Below are 19,503 nucleotides of genomic sequence, written 5' to 3' on the forward strand. Positions count from 1 at the left end.
TGTGTTTTATGATTGGTATTGTTTCTCATGCTGAATTTTAAAAAAGATCTTGAATAAAAACTTGTATTATGCATTTGAATTCGAGTATGTAATATTTCAGCATGAAACAATCATTGTCTCATTTAATAACCAGCTCAAAACCGAGTGCTACTGTTTATAATGTTGATGGAATTATGCACCTCATGTACGTTATTGATAGCCCTCTAGATTTATTGTACACATTTGAAACAAGATAATGCAATGATACCGTTTATAGCATTCGACACAACCAGACGTACTGGTGTGATCAGTTTTGTCAAACAAGTAAAGATGCAAGATTGCATACAAATAGAGAGATAACGCTTCATTTACAGGAACAGCGCAAATTCCCAGACCAATTTATCCTCAAAATACTCAACAAGCTCCCCGTTGTGTTCCAAGTATAGCGTTTGAAATGATCAGTTAATTTTACTTACGTGAGGTCATGATGCGTGTTCATGATTAATATAGACACTTACCGCAGACTGAAAAGAAACACAACAAAACAATTATTTGGATATCATAATTCGGGCATACTTTTTGCTATGTTATAACAAAATAAAAGCAGAAAGACCGAAGTCATAACAAATTAAAGAGGCGTTTTGTAATAATGGTAATGTCAAAGCAATGAAACGTTAATCAAAAAACTTGGTATTCAGATTTGCTTCCAACATTTGAGCGTTCATGGTGCTTTAACCTGAAAACACTAATTCTTTACTAATACTATGTAAGCTTAGTCATTAAAAATTAGGAACACAGTACTCACGTACGCTTTTAATGCGATATAATATTGCATTTTCTACTTAACAACCAAATATTCTGCAATAAGAGAATATATAACATTGTTCAAGTCATTGTCATGAAATCAACGTTAAAAGGAAGCACTACAGATTATTAACAGGTCGATGTGGCTCAATGACCTAAACCTCTTGTATTGTTAACATTAAAGATATTGTCAATGATATTCACTCCAGCATAAGACTGCTTTTTATATTACTGATATTGTCACTGGCATTTATTCCAGTATAAGACCGTTAAAACACCGATTCTGCACTTATTAACTCAGAGTGGAATCTCCTTTCAGATGAATGTGCACTTACTTTTGCTGCTCGTTCCTGTTGTATCTGAAATAGCATATTAAAACTGACATTAGAAACGGTGAAAAACATTTCTTTTATTTTGTCTCAAATGACGATATATACGGTATATACTCATGAACAAAATGACAAATATAATAACAGTGTATGTTGTTGCTCCAAATACAGGAAGGTTGTCTCGGAGACAAATTTCTGTATTGCATCCTTTCCGCATTTTGTTCTAGGAGTGATTCTAATGTTTACGATAACCTTTTATGTAAAAAATACACACCAGCATATACACATATAGATCGATGCGTCGACTGATTCACTGACATTTACGAATTAGTACTATCAACCTTCAATAGCACGGTGGCAGGGGCATTTCTTTAAAATTAAAATAAAATAGCACACAACACCTATCACATTATGTGATCTTTCTACTGTGTTTGTTCAATTAACATTACGTGCTCCCTTTGGCTATGTAAAGTTTTCTTGTGATTTCGATTCACGTGAAGCTTGTTTTCAGTAAAAGTGTAATATGCAGCCTAGCTTTTGTATAGAAAAGGTAAGTTTGGAAACATATATACATAAGCAAATATCCACCAAGAATGTTTAAATTCTTTAAATTATTCTGATAACAGTCAATTTAGAGATTTGTGCCGTTCCACATAAACAATGTTCTCTTAATTATTCTTATAAAGGTCAATGTATAGGTGTTGCCGTTCCAAATAAATAATGTTTTCCTGTTTTCAACGCCAGACATTGTCTCTATTTTCTTTAATTTCTTTAAAGCAAAATAACAAAACGAGCTGCTGAAAATTTGTGTAAACGTGTTCGATACGACTATCTGTTTTCTCATTCCTCCTTCTAAAATCTATATTTATAATGCGTATCTTTGATATCAAATAACAATAAACCAATCAGTGTATAAACATACTTTTCCAGAGTGATATCAAACTAAATCATAATACAATGCATTTTATCGTGTTTCCGATACGTGGAATAATCGAGGCAAGCGTGCCCATTGAGTACTGTTTGTTATATTTGTTCTATTTCTAGGATGAACGATCTACTTTACAATGATGAAATTAGGCATTACTACGTCTTTGTTCCCTTCCAAAACTTTATAACTCTGAACTATTATAGAAAACAAAGCATATATATCCTACTTTATGTGAACAAATACAAGGGTTAAATAAGTTGAAGAAGCTAGAAGTTGTGGATATGGACGATTCCGTACACAAAAATTAATTATCCAGTACTTAACTTGCTGATTTGCTCAAATGATGCTAGTTGCGTTCGGTTGCGGGACCGTCTCTTGCTCAAGAGATACAAGGAGCCACTGTCATGAATTTATATAATTTATCGCTGTGGGATTAATTTGTGCAAATGTTAAACAGGTAGTAATTGCAGTTTTGATGAATATTCATTGTAACAATCTCAGTGTTCGAACGTGATCAAGTATACACCAAAATAGCTTCATTATCATCCGAATATCACTTTCCTTTGCTGAAAACTGATGTGTGACCAACCAATCAATCAATCAAATTTCAGCTGGCCGTGATATCTCACCTAGTAGAGCTTTCCTCACGTACGCCAAGAGTTGTGGTTTCGATAGTCGCGTAGCAGAAACGGGAAAAGGCACTTAGCTCTCAGATTGTCCGCATCATACAACCAATAACGTGTAATTAATATTAAGTACCAATTAATTAACCATCGTGGTTCCTGACTGAATTACGCGATCCTTAAACCTTAAAATTTGGAAATTAACAAAATAATAATCGTAAGTCTGTAATCATATCACAAATACATTATACAAAATTATCAAAATAGCAATGTCAAATTGTTAAATATACAAAGAATTTCGGAGTGGTTTTCTGGTGACAAGTGCTGCCAGCGAAAGATTTTGTAAAATGAATCTCCATCCACATGCATGGAGATCATTGTAGCTGAATTTGTCTATGTTGCTGATATGGTGGTGTGTGTGTGTGTGTGTGCGCGTGTGTGTGTGTGTGTGTGTGTGTGTGTGTGATTTGGTATATTCAGTGATGTAACGTAGCACCAATTATTCTGGTCCAATCACTGTGAGGTTACCGGGACACACATCTTTATTCTTTTAGTATTAAATGTGATAAAGATAACAATGCCAAAGTGGTGTTGCTGGAAACAAAAATCCACATCAGAAAATAAAATGTGACGTCAGTGAAGGCAAAGTGTAGTGTAAGTTACGATTTCTAAAGAAGTAACTTTTAAAATTTAAGTGTAGAAATTGAGACAAAATTTAAACTACTTGTGATTAAAGCAGTTACAAAAGTTAAAATATAAATAATCGTGACTAACGCATTTTTCATAAGAATTGAGATCCACGCGATCGTGATGTTTGTAACAATTAATATGAAAATTGTGAAAACAAAAATCACTTGATTGCCCTCGGTAGGCGGAGATCACTTCATTTATTTAAAACATCAGGGTTGTATGGCGGTAATTGCAGATTTAAAAATTATCCAGATTTTCGTGAGTGTGCTTTCTGCATTTTGATGAATTTAGTTGACTACCTTCATGCATGCACGTCTTTAAAATAATATTCAAGAGTTATCGGTCCACGCCGTTCTAACTTTCGACTGGCTGAAAGTCAAGATGAGATTATTGCAAATAATTAGGATCTTATCTCACACTTTTAAAACACGCATTGATAGGACGGCAATTCACTGTGTCAACTTATTATCTAACATCATGTAATTTCAATAACTCTTGTCTCAAAACAAAAAAGACGCTACGGAACACGTGATTGAGATTGTGAAACATTTTCAAGAATTCATGTCTATTAAAGCAATAATATATTTTGCATGATCTATTACTGAACGGCAAAACGAACATAATTAAACCACTATCACGTGGATTAGTAAAGAAGACGTTTCTTTGCTGACTGGCTATTGTCCAAGGATAGGCAACTTTAGTAAATATGATTGTATATACAATCTTGAATTGTACTGTGCTATTTGTATTTTTGTGCAATTATCTAGGAACATTAAGTTCATTTAGTAATTCCATAAAGTGAACGGTTTTCACACTTAATCGCACACATCCGTAAGCTGAACCATCGAATGTGAATTTCGCTTACATATTATTGGAGTCTAAATGAGTATTAGCTATGAGGACTATTAAAAGAATTCGTTACAACCTTCGGTCCATAGACAGCACCGTCAATATGTCTGGTAACTAGTTTGGATTTGTAAAATACATTTTTAAAGCGCACTGTGCACATTTCTTACGAATTTGGAATAATATGATTGATTCAAAGTTCTGTTTTTGCTAGTTACGTTACGGACAGTTCCAGCTCATAGGCACAGGGTTATACATCATATTCCAGCACCACGGTCAGTTTGTGTTCCGATGCGTAGAGCTGTGCAATATGTTCTGATCCTGGTAGTAAAAAATAACATGACTTGACACTTAGTTAGTTCCATGATGCCAAATGCGCTAGAGCCTCTTTCTGGTGCACTTAGATAAATATACGTCTTATAATGTAGCCTTGTCGTATTGTGCAGCTGAAGTATCGTTCCAGGCAAGAAAAATTCCTAAGTCGTATGGGCTATTACTTTCCTTATGAATCTGGATGAGTGTTTGTACGCTTCCGTATGCTTATGGTCGGATCTCCGTCAGATGTAAACTCGGCATACGATAATTTGAATCGGGTAGACAAGTATCGATAGCACCTGGTCAAACTTGACTTTAGAAGCATCGAAGTTTCCTTCGAGGTGACAGAGAGTTAGAACGCCAAAACAAAACGTATACAGTCAGTGCCTTTTATTTGAATGAAAATACGAGAAAATAAGGCCACATGCTTTCAAATTTATTCCTTATTGCAGACGGCGAAAAGGGGCCAATGTGGATAAAGTTCTAAGTCTTACTGTTATCCGAACAACAAATACAACGAGAAAAATCGCGTCTGCCACCGTTACCGCAACGCCATTAGCTGGATAGACCTTATTGGAAACCCGCACAAAGCAATGTCTCTGGCTGCTGCAGGTTAAGTGAACTTGGAGACCATTCGAAAACTAAGAGTTGGAAATCCGAACATGGTTTTGTACATCTCATTACTACTATGAAGCAGAATATAATTTCAGATAGCACTTTTGATTTCTAATATTCTAATATACATTATAAATGTTCGACAAGTAAATAGTGTTTTTGGCGATATGTCTGGTGATTGATATGCAGACCAAGTACTAGATCAATTCGGTAGATGAAATACAAAATAAAATACTATCTTTGCATGTCAGTCTGTATATGTTGTATATCGTGTTGTCGACTACGCAATTATTTTTCTAACTATTATGCCCTTTGAAGAGGTATATAAAAATTCATTATTAAGTGTGAGCTATTTGATACACTGGTTGGATCAATTATTTTACACTCATTCCTTGTTTGGGGTTAATGCAAAGCGGAAGGCATAACATTGCTTTATATTAAATTATGTTAGAAAAATTTATTAGATTAAAAACATTCAAAACACTGATTAACCGATCTATAGAATAAATTAAAATGTGCTTGATTATCAATATAAAATGTTTAAAGCTTAAATATTGGTGAATATTTCTTATATGGGAAACTATTCCAGCTCAGGTATTTTAAATTCTCAGGCAGGAAGTGGTACTTCATCTGGCGCTATAAATTGGACTATGTAGTTCAACATCATTGTAGGTTAATTAGAACATGCATATAGATTAATTAGAACATGCATATACTTTGAATAAACATGGCATATAAAATGCTCCTATGCTCCTATGCTTTTGCTATCGCAACATCTAACCCAAAAAAATATTCAAAACTGGAATGAAATAATAAATGTTTCTGGTAGGTCAGATTATGTTCGCAGATACAGTCAAACACGACTCACAGGATTAAGTGGTAAAAGATACTGAATCTCATTGTTTCGACGTGCATTAGCAAAACATTTTTCAAGATTGAATTGGTTTCAATGTCGTATTCATGTTTTCAAAATAGGTGTTTTGATAATGATTAGTATTATGATAGCTTCGGATTGAACACAGTTCATATAGCAGTGTACCCATTAAACTCGCGAAGGACTTCTGAATTATGATTAATGTCACACCCAAAGTAATATATAAGCACACACGCACACACGGCAATACAGACGACACGCTGGTCCATTCTTTACCATTTGTACGCAAACCCTCAGTCTATTGTGTACCTCATACGAATGTTATTGTTTCTAATATATAGTAACAATATACGTCTTCTTCCTTCCGTAGTAGATATATACGTTATTGTTCTTCTACCAGTGAAATAAGATACATGGAAGTTTCAATACGCACTAATGACAAACCATTATGATAACCTATTGTCATCTAAAACTGTGATATTGAGACTGGAACCTAATTAAATTATAACATATGCCCTAAATGAATCAATAGTCATTGTAATTTGTCACAGAATAACAAGTACATCCGATATATACCTTTATACTAATGTACGTGTCTTTTAATATGATGCCCAAATTCTTAAAAGTAGATAACATGTGATTCGTTACTAATATTTTGAGATACTGATACTTACATATTTCTTGAAATATTCGTCCTGAAAGAATATGACAATCTCGGTACTATAAACGGCATCATAATTGTTGCTTGTTTGGTTTTAGAACAGTGTACACATGCATCCGCATATTTAAATCGCGACCAAACCGTTCTTTTTCAGTATGCATAGTTTACTGGGATTTTCGCAATAAAAATATCATATATGTATTGGATGCTTAATTGTTCCGTAGCTAAATAAAGTGTCCTATTTGATAAAAACTATCGAATCTAATTCTACCATTTATTAGGAATAGACTAAATAACTGTAAATGTAATGATCTCTAAATTTTAAAATATAGCTATATTATAGCTGCGAAAAATATAAAACTGCCATTTCGTTATTTATCCATGCTCCCCTAGCATACATCCATTATCACTATCTAAATAGTTGACATTAATTCGATCCGAGCTATCCCATTACAAGTATGAAATAATCACTCATAGTTGAAAGTATTAATCGTTGCCCCTGAGAAAGAGTACTCTGTTCAAACACTTAAAAAATTCACCTAACACGTAACAGTAGTTTATATCACACTGCCAAAAGAAAACAATTTTCCAAGCATCGTTCCACCAATGTAACATAGACAGGTGTGAAAATAATCATGGATTAGTTTTAGATACACTTGTCTTATGACATTCATCCGCAGTTGCTTGAATCAAACAATGTTTTCAGTGAGATGTGATACTTAATAATAATATAAGAGCTTGAACAATGAAATTATTCCTGTATACAGTGGTAAACAATGAATTAATTCCGATATATATGTATTTCAGTATATGTGGAAGTCGTACAAGTCACATAACAACTGTATAACGTTTTAGTTCATATTCTTTCATATTCATTGAGACTACACGTTGGTATTTATTGGCTAAGAGGCCCCATTGGTAATTATTGCCTCAGAGCACCGATGTTTGTACTTACCCACTTTTTCCTCCTTTCTTCCTGAAAGAACACAGAAAAAGTGATATTAGAAACAGAGAAATCAACTACGCTTATTATAGTATATGTGGTTGTATTATAAATGACACGACAACCGTATATTATACATAGTTTTTACCTATTAGTTGAGAGTGCACATGTTAGTACTTACCCCTTCTTTCCTTCTTTCTTCCTGAAAGAATATAATAAACGCCATATTAGCAATTGTGAAATCAACTTCGCTTATTTGTTTTATTTATTTTCAAAGGAACACACGCGCATATTCATATTCGCAAATAACAAACTTGACTATATGCCTACATTAAGCACCGCTTTTTTATTGGTTTGTAAGATGATGACATTAAACTTCAATCTATAATGCACTGATTATACATTTAGTTCTTGGATGTGCTAAAATATTTATGAGTAAACATCGCATGATTGAAAATATAACTTCAAAATGCATTGCTATCTGATTCCAAAGCCCTTAAAATATTTGAGTTTTAGGGCCACAAACTCGGAAAAGAAATTGTAATGTTGAAGTACTCTATGGCACCAATTAATTTTGTAGCAAATCAAGCGTTATGATAATTTGAGGCTGATGATGTTACTTTAGCTGATGATTTTCGGAATAATAATAATATTAATGTATGCATGGCATTAATATCCAATGCTGATTGTTACGTGTTTAGGCACGTGAATAAACAGTAACACAGAAAGAGTGAAAACAACAAGCTTTTTAAAATTTAACAAATAATTTATTTCCCTGGAAAAATTCTGTAAAAATGAAAAATTAAGAACTTACGGTTTCAAGAATCAAATCCAAAAATAATCCAAGAATAGTCCACGAATTAAATTGCAAATGTCCTTCTAATAAAATGTTCTACTAAATTCAAGTTCGAGTCCCGACGAAGAATGAAAGATGGAAGGCGATGACGTCAGCCGTATCCTATACAATGTTGTCGTTTATAGTTCCTTGTAAATAACACTCCTGTGTTTGAAATCAGAATAAAGTTTGTAAGCAATGTCTTTCCATAAATTCTATATGAGCACTCTTCAAATATTTCCAGAGAATAAAGAACTAATCCTTTTGAAATCCAAATGATCTGAAGATAATTAACTCAGAATCTGGCTACAACAAAGAAAACAACTTGATACCAAGTGTAAAAGCCCGAAAACTGAGAAATCTCTCTGTACAAATCCCTATTAAGACTAACAAATACGTAGTTATGGAAAAACCATAATTGCGAAATCAAAGGGGGGTCACGTGATCGTGTTTATGTCACGTACACCAAAAATGACCCGACGAAAACCAATCATTTTCTCTAAGAAATAAAAATTAATAAAAGTTGTTTACATCTTAAACCCAAAGCCCCATCATAACATTGACAACAACTAATCATTTTAAAATGAAAATAAACTTTGTATACTAATTTTGAATCAAGGTCAGTATCTAGGCCAATACCTGGTGTTTATGAAAGAATGATTAAGGTCAACCGATTTTCTGGAAAAATATTATCTCCAGTGAATAAATTTACATTATAATAGCACATAATAGAATAAAAATTTAAAACTGACAAATAATTAATTAAAATAAATATGAATTAAATCCGCTATACGTAACATGATCATTTAGTTCCATTTAAACATGAAAAATTATTTAAAGTACAAAATTTCATATTCCGTCAACTTGAGTATACCTATATTCGGTTATTTTCTGTACATAGGTAGACAGAAAGAGAAATTTGCTCCAACACATATTAAAGCTCAGGTTCAGCAATATTTTCTCACAGTATCATCTGATTTTATATATACCATATAAACACCTCTTTTCCGGCTTAAAAACAAAATCTTAAATACAACTGAATTGAAGGATGTCTGATTTGTATGGTACTCGGATGATAAAATTAGTTTCATTCTTTAATGAAGTTACATTAAGTTTATCGGAAATAATTTAGTATGATCCATAAACTAGCACTAATGCCATCTATCACATCCTTTCTCCATTCTCTCTTTGTCTCCCTTCCTCCACCATGACCGCTTTTCTTCTCACTGTCTCGCCCTCATTTATCTCACTTTTAAAACACTGTATCTATCTAGGGCTAATAAGTCACAAGGGTTCTGGTCTATCGTGCTAGGCATATGTTTTCTAAACACTGTCATGACGAGTATGACACAAAAAGACGTCATAGAAAAACTATTTGGGCTGAGTCGAACAAAATATATGCTTCCTTCGACATAACAAAATGGCAAAATGTAACTAGTTAGATTGCTAGCTGAAGGACCTAGGACCACTCGAGGTTCTTGAAAGATTTGGGTGTGGCAAGAAACGCTCGTTAAGCCGTATAGTGTCTATAAAAGCAGGTACATTAACTGCAACGATAAACCTGCTTTTTAGCTCCATTGCAAGATTAAAACTTTGACGCCAAAGAGGACTTTCCGCTCCTGCATTTTTAACACCTTTAATTGAGTCGTAGGTGTCCTTTGTGATATCGTACTTCTTCGAAATGACCTGCGAGTTTCCATTAGAAGGTCATGAACTATTAATATTGCTGTTAAACTTATCTTTCTCGTGAACAGAGTACATACCTATAAAAAAAACTATAGCCAAGGCTGTTACAATCACAATTTCACAAAGATATGAAAGCTTGAACAAAAATGATCAGTACGCATTTTATCTAACGGTCCTGGGGAGGAAATGCTAAATTGTTGTTGCACGATTATTTATCTAGTGTCCACAATGGAATGTACTGTAAACTCTCAGTCGACCTCGTGAGGGGACGATTTCCTGTGCAAGTGGCAGGTTGAAGCAGTCTGCAGGTGAGAAAAAATGTAAAATGGGGGTCTGAGACAGATATATTCTCTGTTTTGTGTTTTGTATTGTAAAGTCAATGATACATGTATCCAAACTATTGCATACTTCGGGCTCTAGGATACCCATTCTTTTCTTTCCTACACGCTACCCCTCCCATGGTGCATGCATCACGCTGAGTGCATTAGGATGATCAAGCTTATATAACAAAACTATTAGACGAGACTCTTGTAAACGATCTAGAGGAATAGAAAGTGCATGACTAGCGTACTACACAAGAAGAGATTATATACAACGCACAACTCCGAGAATATTATACCAACCGGCCGAGGAAGTGTCGATGGAGGTGTGGATGAACGACCATGATGAATGAGGATCATCATTGACATTCTTATGATGAGATGGGAGAGCAGAACGTACCAAGTAAACCTCCCGGCATAGATGACTGAAGGTGCAACCTAGATGAACATCGCGAATCTGATGTTCTGAACTCTCGTCTTCTCTTATAGTTGAGATAAATATTTCAAAGTTAGGCGAGTTCTTATCATTCCGATCTGGCTGGCATACATCGCGCCTAACCTTATGTAGACATACTCACTCACCACCTTCATGGGAAACATTGAAGGATACATATAATAACTCAACGACGGAAGACGTCGAAGATAGTTTTGACACACTCGGTCATCCTCACTTGCGTGTACCATCCCCTGATAACTATTGTACGACATCACAACTCTCTTCACGGTTCTGTGTAGTAAGACAAGTATCGAGCCTGCCACGTTTCGAAAGAGGCGTCCCAATCGTTATAAATAAATGCACCTTGGTATTATGATCAACAGTCAAACTCCGCTATAATAGCAATGTTGGTATGTAATGCAGTCAACATGAAGCTGCCATTTTCAAACGGGAAGTATGACAGCTGCCCCTACAGGTCCATAGATATGACCAGTAGCATCATTAAAGGCGCGAAAGGCTGTAACATTACAAAAAATCGATTCATCTGAGTCGGTTAAACGTTTTACGTAGCTATCTATTTTGCATAGGTCTGGTATTAGCTATGTAGTGTCAACGTATTTTCTGGTCAGACTCTTTACCAAAATGTGAAGATACTCAGAAAGTCACTCTTCTGACATGGTCATATTTTCAGCTGCTAATGTAAGGTCCCTGTGAACATTGTGGATCTATGTCGGGTATTCAATGTCAATTTCAAAGATCATCCTTGAACTGAACATCAAAGTGCACAATTGTATGCCCCAAATTCAGTTATGGGCTTGTCCTCTTCCCAGTGAAATCATCCAGCCGGAAGTCTCCGGATCATGAATTATCTCTATAGGTTGTTAGTTTAAAGTAGGTAATCCAACTGGTGAGTTTGGCTGGGTCGTGTTTAGGACACATCGGATTAATTGCCTTAGCACGTGGTTTATTGATCATTGATACTCCAATTCGCATCACATTTTCCAGAAACAGAGGCATGTTCATATACATTAGCAGTCAAATTTCGCACGCACCCGTTGTTTTTAAGAAAGCATACCAGCGCCTCCTCAAGGATGAGAATTAGTGTGCATGATCCAGGCTATATATATCAATGCAACTGGCACGAAAGTCTTGACAGTATTACACTATTGTACATGTATTATTCACGGTAGTAATCTAGGGCTGACTCCAAACGTTCGCGAAAGTTTTAGAGCGTGCTTCCACACAACTCATGTACATATAATCGGGCATGAAACGTCTTCATATGGGGTGATATGCATCTTTTCGAACATGTTTCAGCCACTCGTATCCTCGTATAGGTAGAAACCCCTTTTTGGTGAGAAATTCAACGTTACGTACTGTATATGTAATGCTTCTTTAGAGAGACTGGACTCTAGTTTCTCAAGGCTATTGGATAGAGCTATCCCACTGAGGCTGTCATATACGACTCAATTGGGTTATCGTGCAAATAGCCGCTGTTCAAGCAAATATAATACCCCTATCAGGAAACACACGATGTAGCCTTGGATATTGTTAAATATTACTGACGCCATCGTTTGGTCTGGGCTGGTACGTAGATGAACGGTACAGTGATTGTGGGCTTCAACTGGTTTCTTCTTGCAATACTGGAGTGACTTGGAGGCCGAACCTCCCCAAGCTGACTGTTACATATGCTATATTTCGTAATCTGGTCGAATGTTTTAGCATCATTTGCATCGAAGAGTATCTTAACTAGGTTCCAGAATCCCTTGCAACTTCGTCAATCTCACATTTGATTCCTTTTGTTTTCAAAGACATATGCCATTTCATTACCATTGCGCCAAAGAGACTAACATCTTTTATTGACACTAATCTGTTTTAAATGCTGTTATCGACGTTTCATCCTAAATGAAATGATAATAAATGCAATAAATGAGGTGATACCATAATGTCATCAAAAATGGTGTTATCGAAAGGTTGATAAGAAATAAGATCATAAAATACATGAGAAAAGAACTGAAAACATTATAATTTGAGGTAAAACAAAATATATTTTTTCAAGTTTGTTTTCAACAGAAGTACGTGTCTAATATATCATTTAAAATGTCATAAAATACATAACTTGTTTATACATAACAGTTTTTATATACTGGTAGTAAACTCGTTGTTTCTGATAAATTAGTACTTACTTGTCGTTTGCGCCAATCCTTCTAAAAGAACATGATAAAGATTATATTAGAAGCGGCTAAATATGCATTTCATATTTAGTTTCGAAAGAACGGCAAGGACACATATATAATAAAAATACAAATACAGTGTATGTCATTTCCTCGAATGAGTATTCAACAACAATAGATGTTGTTTTAACTAATTTATTGTTAATGTTGTCCTATATTTAAATGCTTGGTTTTTTTTCATTACTTATCCAAGAAAGATAATAATCAGCATATGTTCGTCTCTGCAATCTGTCTCATTATTGTTGCTGTTGTTGACGATGATGATGTTTTGGGGTTAAAGGCCATTTCACAGCGCAGAACAGGCTATATATAGCGGCGATTATAACTGGCGGAGGAAGAACACGGGAAAATCACAGTACGAATTACCCACCCACGGGACTTTACTCGTAATGTTTCTCACATAACCACATTGACCAAGCCCGAGACCCAAACCCGCAAGCACAAAGATGAGATAGCTGTGATTGGTAAAGGCGACAGTTTGAGAGAACTTGTATAGATGGGGCCCCTCTCCTATTTGTAAAATATGTTCAAGTCATTTGCCATCACGTAATTCAATACGTGTTATACGTCCACTATGGTAAGTACCCGAAGTAAAGGCAAGTTCCACTGGATTGAAGCAAAACCTTGTAAAGTGTAACAAACGTTACTAATGCCGTCTTGTCCAACGAATCTAAATAAATCAACCTAGACAGGTCCGGTACGTTATCTTTCCAGAAAAACGTTATATAATGTTCTATTTGTTTTCTTGTAATAAAAGAAAAGAATTACTAGTGGGTGTATGCTACGCGCGGATGCCTATGCCACCGACTCTGTGACATCCTTTTTTGATGATGTGTAAATGATCGAGATGGTATAGGGGTCCGTACTTTTAGCAAGGCGATGGGAGCAGTTTTCCAACGGACCATGTTTTGAATCTCCACAGAGAACGATATAAATTTCTCTAACATGTATAATGATAATGATTCGTATATATTCAGGTAATCTCATATGATATCATTATTGCCATCGTCGGTACAAACAATGAACACTCATATTCCTAGATGTACTAGATAAAATCAGCCTCTCAAAATTAAACAGATGGTCGACTGAAATGAAATCAATGCACGTACTGAATCTGGATTCCGAAAGGGAAACCTAATAATAGGCTGAATGTACGCTTTCAATACTGCTAGAAAATGAAAGATAATTTCGGAGAATAAACTGCACTGCGTATTGATAAATGTCAAAATTACTTTTATACCCACTAAATTTATATTTAACGTGACCTAACTGCATCGAACTGAGTTTCGATAAAATCGGTCAGCAATCAATTAAATCTTTGCAGACATAAATACAACTGAAAATTATACATTTTGTCCTCAATCCAATTAGACATAGTTACCTCGTTCAATCATTTAGAAATTATTTTTTTCCAAATGGTAGTTCGTATCTGTCTCATAAACGTTTTGTAAAATGTGCTTTGTTTGGACTATTCATGTGATGCTCGTTGATATAAAATATGCGTTTATCAGTCAGTAAAACTGGTACGTTATTCAACAATATTGACTATTCAAAAAGACCTAACTTTGCATGCTCAACAGAAGTTAAGGATATTGTGAAAGAAACAATTTTGAACCGATTCGTTCAAACTCTGCCTGAAAATGAACATCTTTAAGTTTGACTTATTTATATCGACAACAAGGTATAATACCATTGATTGTTAACAAAAAAATTGTATTGCGTTAATATTGTTAAGCCGTCTTTAATAAAGAAAACAACGTCAAATCTGAGTTATATCAAAATCAAAGAATAAAACGTTCTAAGCAACGAAGCATTACGTGTAAAACGTACGCTTTTATGGCGAAGAATGGTTTCGTTAAATTATGACTGAAGCTTAATTGGGCTAAAAGTAAATTATGAAATGTATCACTTAATCAAACATAACATCATCTGGCGAACCAGACTATCCATGTATCAATGCGTCTGTCCGGTTAGACTATCAATACAAGTACAAAGTTATTTCTGGTTTCTAGGGTTTTCTGGACATAATAGCGGTTAACTTTAAGATGAAAATATATAGCAAATCTGCACATACCTCACATAATTATTGAATCAAGGCGCTATCGTGATATACAGAGATACCTCAGATAATATATTTCTTGCCATTTAAACGCAATTAAATCAGAATGAAGTTCTGTTTTTTTTGTTAAAAAATCAAGTTTCTATTTTATATTCACACTCACCAACATTACGTTCGGTTAAAAACTTAAAATATGGTATGTTGCAAATAACAATTCTAAGGAACTTGTTAGATTATATATTTGGTTATTTTTAATGAGGCAAAAAGTCATGTGACTTCTTAATAGTCATTTAATAAAAGGAACTAAAAGCTGCTAAGACAAAATCACATCCAATAAAAGCATGAAGAACGAGAATTCGATTTCATAGATGGTTCTTCTCTCTCTCTCTCTCTAACACGCACACACACACTCTTACATACACACACACGCTGTCTAACACGTACACACACACTCTTACACACACACACACTCACACAAAACATTTATGATTGTATTCATGATGTCATACTTCTATCACTTAATCACCATCGGATTTGTGTTCGTATCTCGTTAGACTACGAAGGAAAGATTTTCAAACCTACTTGACGATATTATTTCCGCATATTCAAACAAAAGCATTTTATCAAGCCTTCTTCTGTCTTTGTTTAATGGTGTAAGTTAATCGATGATACTGAGATTCAGTTTACATCAGGCACTAATCTGCATCATCCTCTACTGATGTGTACATTGTTTACACATGCACACACTTGCTGGTAGAAGCATTTCCAAATACAGTAGGATTGATTATTGCCCTAGCATAAGATCCAAATTAAGTATGTCCCTCCATGTGCACCTTACATGTTTATTCCAGTTTAATCCCTTGTCATTGTATGTTATGTGCATATATTTATGCATGTTAATGATGATCATACTTAATATAAAAAAGTGTTTTGGAAAGTTGGGGTTCAATTTTGACATTCATTTGGATTCTCACATAAAATGGTTTAGTTTGTCATTTTTACTAATCACCACTTAACTTCAGGCTACTAAAATTGAGGATATAATTATAAAGATAAAATAAACGTTTGTATACCACGGATTGCCATCTAGTACGTATGTACTCATTTGATATGAGAGGAGGCAAACATTGTGTTTCTACTATTGCCACTGACGTCTCACCTATTTCTGCACGGGTACGAGTCTCGGACTCGGTCTATGTGGGTCCCTGAGAAAGATTGCCAGTACCTTCCTGTGGGTCGATTGTTTTTCGCGGGATTTTCACTGGTTCTTCTTCCACCAGTTATACTGGCCGCCATGTATCATGTGCTGAAAAATGGCGTTAAACCCCGTAACAACAACAATAACCGCTTTGTTACAATGAAAGTATAACTTCTGAAATTATCAAGTACATTTACTTACGTAACGTCGTGATGTACGTATACTTACCCAGAGCTGAAAGAAATAAAAATCATACAATTAGTGCTGTTCCATTAGATGCACTATAATTAGAGTACACCTTAAGCTCTTGCTTCAAGGAATTCAAAATACAAGAAAGTGATGCTCGTAGAGAATATTAATACCAGAGTAATACAACTTTTAATATAACAACTTCGTATCAAACATCTTGGATTTTCTTCCAAGATTAGAGCGTTCTTGGTGCTTTCACCTATTCGAACCGCTCCGGTGGCTTAGTGGATAGAGAGTCCGCCTAGGGTGCGGTAGGTCGCGGGTTCGAACCCCGAACAAGTCATACAAAAGACTTCTAAAATGGTACTAACAGCTGCTTCGCTCGATGCTCAGCATTAAGAGGTAGGTATTAGGACTGGTCGGTCTGGTGTCAGTATAATGTGACTGGGTTGGACAGGATGCTACATGTCTGCGGCATGATATCCCAGTAAGAGACTTTACTTTAAACTGCCACACTGCAGAAATTAAAGCGATATGACTAAATAATCGTTAAAGCTACGTTAAAAATCCAAATCTCTCTCTCTCTCTCTCACACACACACACACACACACACACACATACGCTTTCACCTATGCTTTACTCAGCTCTTGGTTATGTCAGTCACTTAAAGGTATGGACTCAGTACAACAGTAACATAATTAATGGGATATAATACTGCATTTCATATTTAATACAATACTTTGACCTATTATAATAGATAACATGATTAAAGTCTATCAGGAATCCATTGTAAGAAGACCGCTCCGATCGCCTAGTGGTGAGAGCGTCCGCCTCGGAAGCGGGTGGTCGTTGGTTCGAACCCCGGCCAAGTCTTCAGCTACCTCGCTTGGCGCTCAACATTAAGAGGTTAGTGTTAGGACTGGTCGGCTGGTGTCAGGATAATGTGGCTGGGTGGAACATCATGCTACGTGTCTGCGACATGATGCCCCAGTGCTAGACATCACTATAAACTGCCACACTGCAGACATCGCAGCGATATGACTGAAAAATTGTTAAAGCTACGTTAAAAATCCTGATCACACACACACACACACCAACGTAAGAATGAAACATATCAAATATTCACATGTCACGGTTAATCTGCGTCAACGATTATTTTTAATATATATTAACGATTCTTTCACCTCATTGAAATATAAGATTATTTCCTTATTAGTGACTGTGGAGATACATCACTAGCTATGATCAATTTGTTGGGGACCATCGGATATTAGTAGATCTAATTCCAAAAAAAACCATGTCAATGACCTTAACCGAAAAATATCAAAGGGATATCACCCACTATATGTAATTAATCACACGTTTGCTAGGAAGATCAACTCTCCAAAATCATCTTGGATTAACTTTTGATAAAGTTGTATTTTAGCATAGACATATGTAGAAAATAACATTCATGTCTTTGAAAACCATACATATAATGCGATATTTGACATTCAAAATTACTATAACATTATTAGGGCTGATTTATATCACCGTGATAACACTTTGGTATAGGTAAATAAACAGTATTCGGACAAATGCAGTAAGTATGAAAAAGAATAAATATACACGATACAAGCTGAATATGGTACAACTGTTTGAACAGTATCAATATTTATATCATATGCCAGAATTTCGAAAGAGTAAAAAGCGGCAAACAGAAAGTACAGTCACAACGAAGCTACAAGCAAAACCTTAGCATTTCCCTCGAATATAAATTAAGAAAAGCAAAACATAAGCACGACATTATGTCTTTTGGATACAGAAGGCATTGATTCCACAACAGGCTCCATAGGTAAATAGTATCCGACATGGTGATAAATCTAATCTAAAACCCAAAATGTCAGCGGACAAACTTATATGAAACCTATGTTTGATGAAAGTATGTCCCCCCCCCCCCGATATATAGGGAATAACTCTTCTACTTTAATATATTATTTTAAGTTACACTTACAAAGGACCTAGATAAATTAAAAGCATGTTACTATCAAGTTGAAGAACTGGTGGAAAACAAAATCTCGTTATGCAATTTCTTTTTTAAAACTGCTTTATCCTTAACACTGTATTGCAGTCGGTCGAACGCCAAGTATGCATCAGCTAAAATTGTCTTTGTCGAAATCCGCTATCCAACACAAAGGAGACCGGATTACATCGGACGTACGTTCATAAAATTGCTTATGGTGCATCTCAATCGTATCTTTCTTAACTACTATCCTCCCAGGTTGGTGAATCCAACAAAAACAACCTTAGAAATAGAAACAACTTCTTGCAAACGAATACTCATTGAAAAATAAGTAAATCTTCATTTCTAAATCCCACTGTTCATAACGAAGCAAATTACACAATAATTAAATGTAAACCTGAGAATAATGCCACACGATTGTTTTCCTATCATTTACATGGGATAGATAATTAAATAGCCAGCACACCAACTTCATACGCATATCTCAGATAGTACAGCTTCATACGCATAGCACAGATAGTACAGCTTCATACAAATAGCGCAGATAGTACAGCTTCATACGCATAGCTCACATAGTACAGCTTCATACGCATAGCACAGATAGTACAGCTTCATACGCATAGCACAGATAGTACAGCTTCATACAAATAGCGCAGATAGTATAGCTTCATACTCGTAGCTCAGATAATACAGCTTCATACTCGTAGCTCAGATAGTACAGCTTCATACTCGTAGCTCAGATAATACAGATTCATATTCGTAGCTTAGACAGTACAACTTTATTCCCATAATTCAGATAGTAGAGCTTCATACTCGTAGCTCAGATACAGCAGCTTCATGCCCATAGTTCACATAGTAAAACTTTATTCTAGTAGCTCAGACATTAGAGTTATATACTCGTAGCTCAGTTAGTACAACTTCATACCCATAATTCATA

General features: G+C 35.2%; 1 long non-coding RNA gene across 1 annotated transcript; it reads right to left on the reverse strand.

The window, feature by feature from the left end:
* Positions 1-1,118: 1,118 nt before the first annotated feature.
* LOC149783805 (uncharacterized) lies at positions 1,119-15,403 on the reverse strand. Its single transcript, XR_016413674.1, has 5 exons — positions 13,071-15,403; positions 7,789-7,809; positions 7,620-7,640; positions 6,678-6,698; positions 1,119-1,142 (listed from the first exon to the last, which is right to left on the reverse strand). It is a non-coding gene; the product is annotated as an uncharacterized LOC149783805 (long non-coding RNA).
* Between the last annotated feature and the right edge of the window lie 4,100 nt (positions 15,404-19,503).

This window comes from Sinohyriopsis cumingii, chromosome 14, assembly GCF_028554795.1.
Source record: "Sinohyriopsis cumingii isolate HCF-2022 chromosome 14, ASM2855479v2, whole genome shotgun sequence".
Taxonomy (NCBI): domain Eukaryota; kingdom Metazoa; phylum Mollusca; class Bivalvia; order Unionida; family Unionidae; genus Sinohyriopsis; species Sinohyriopsis cumingii.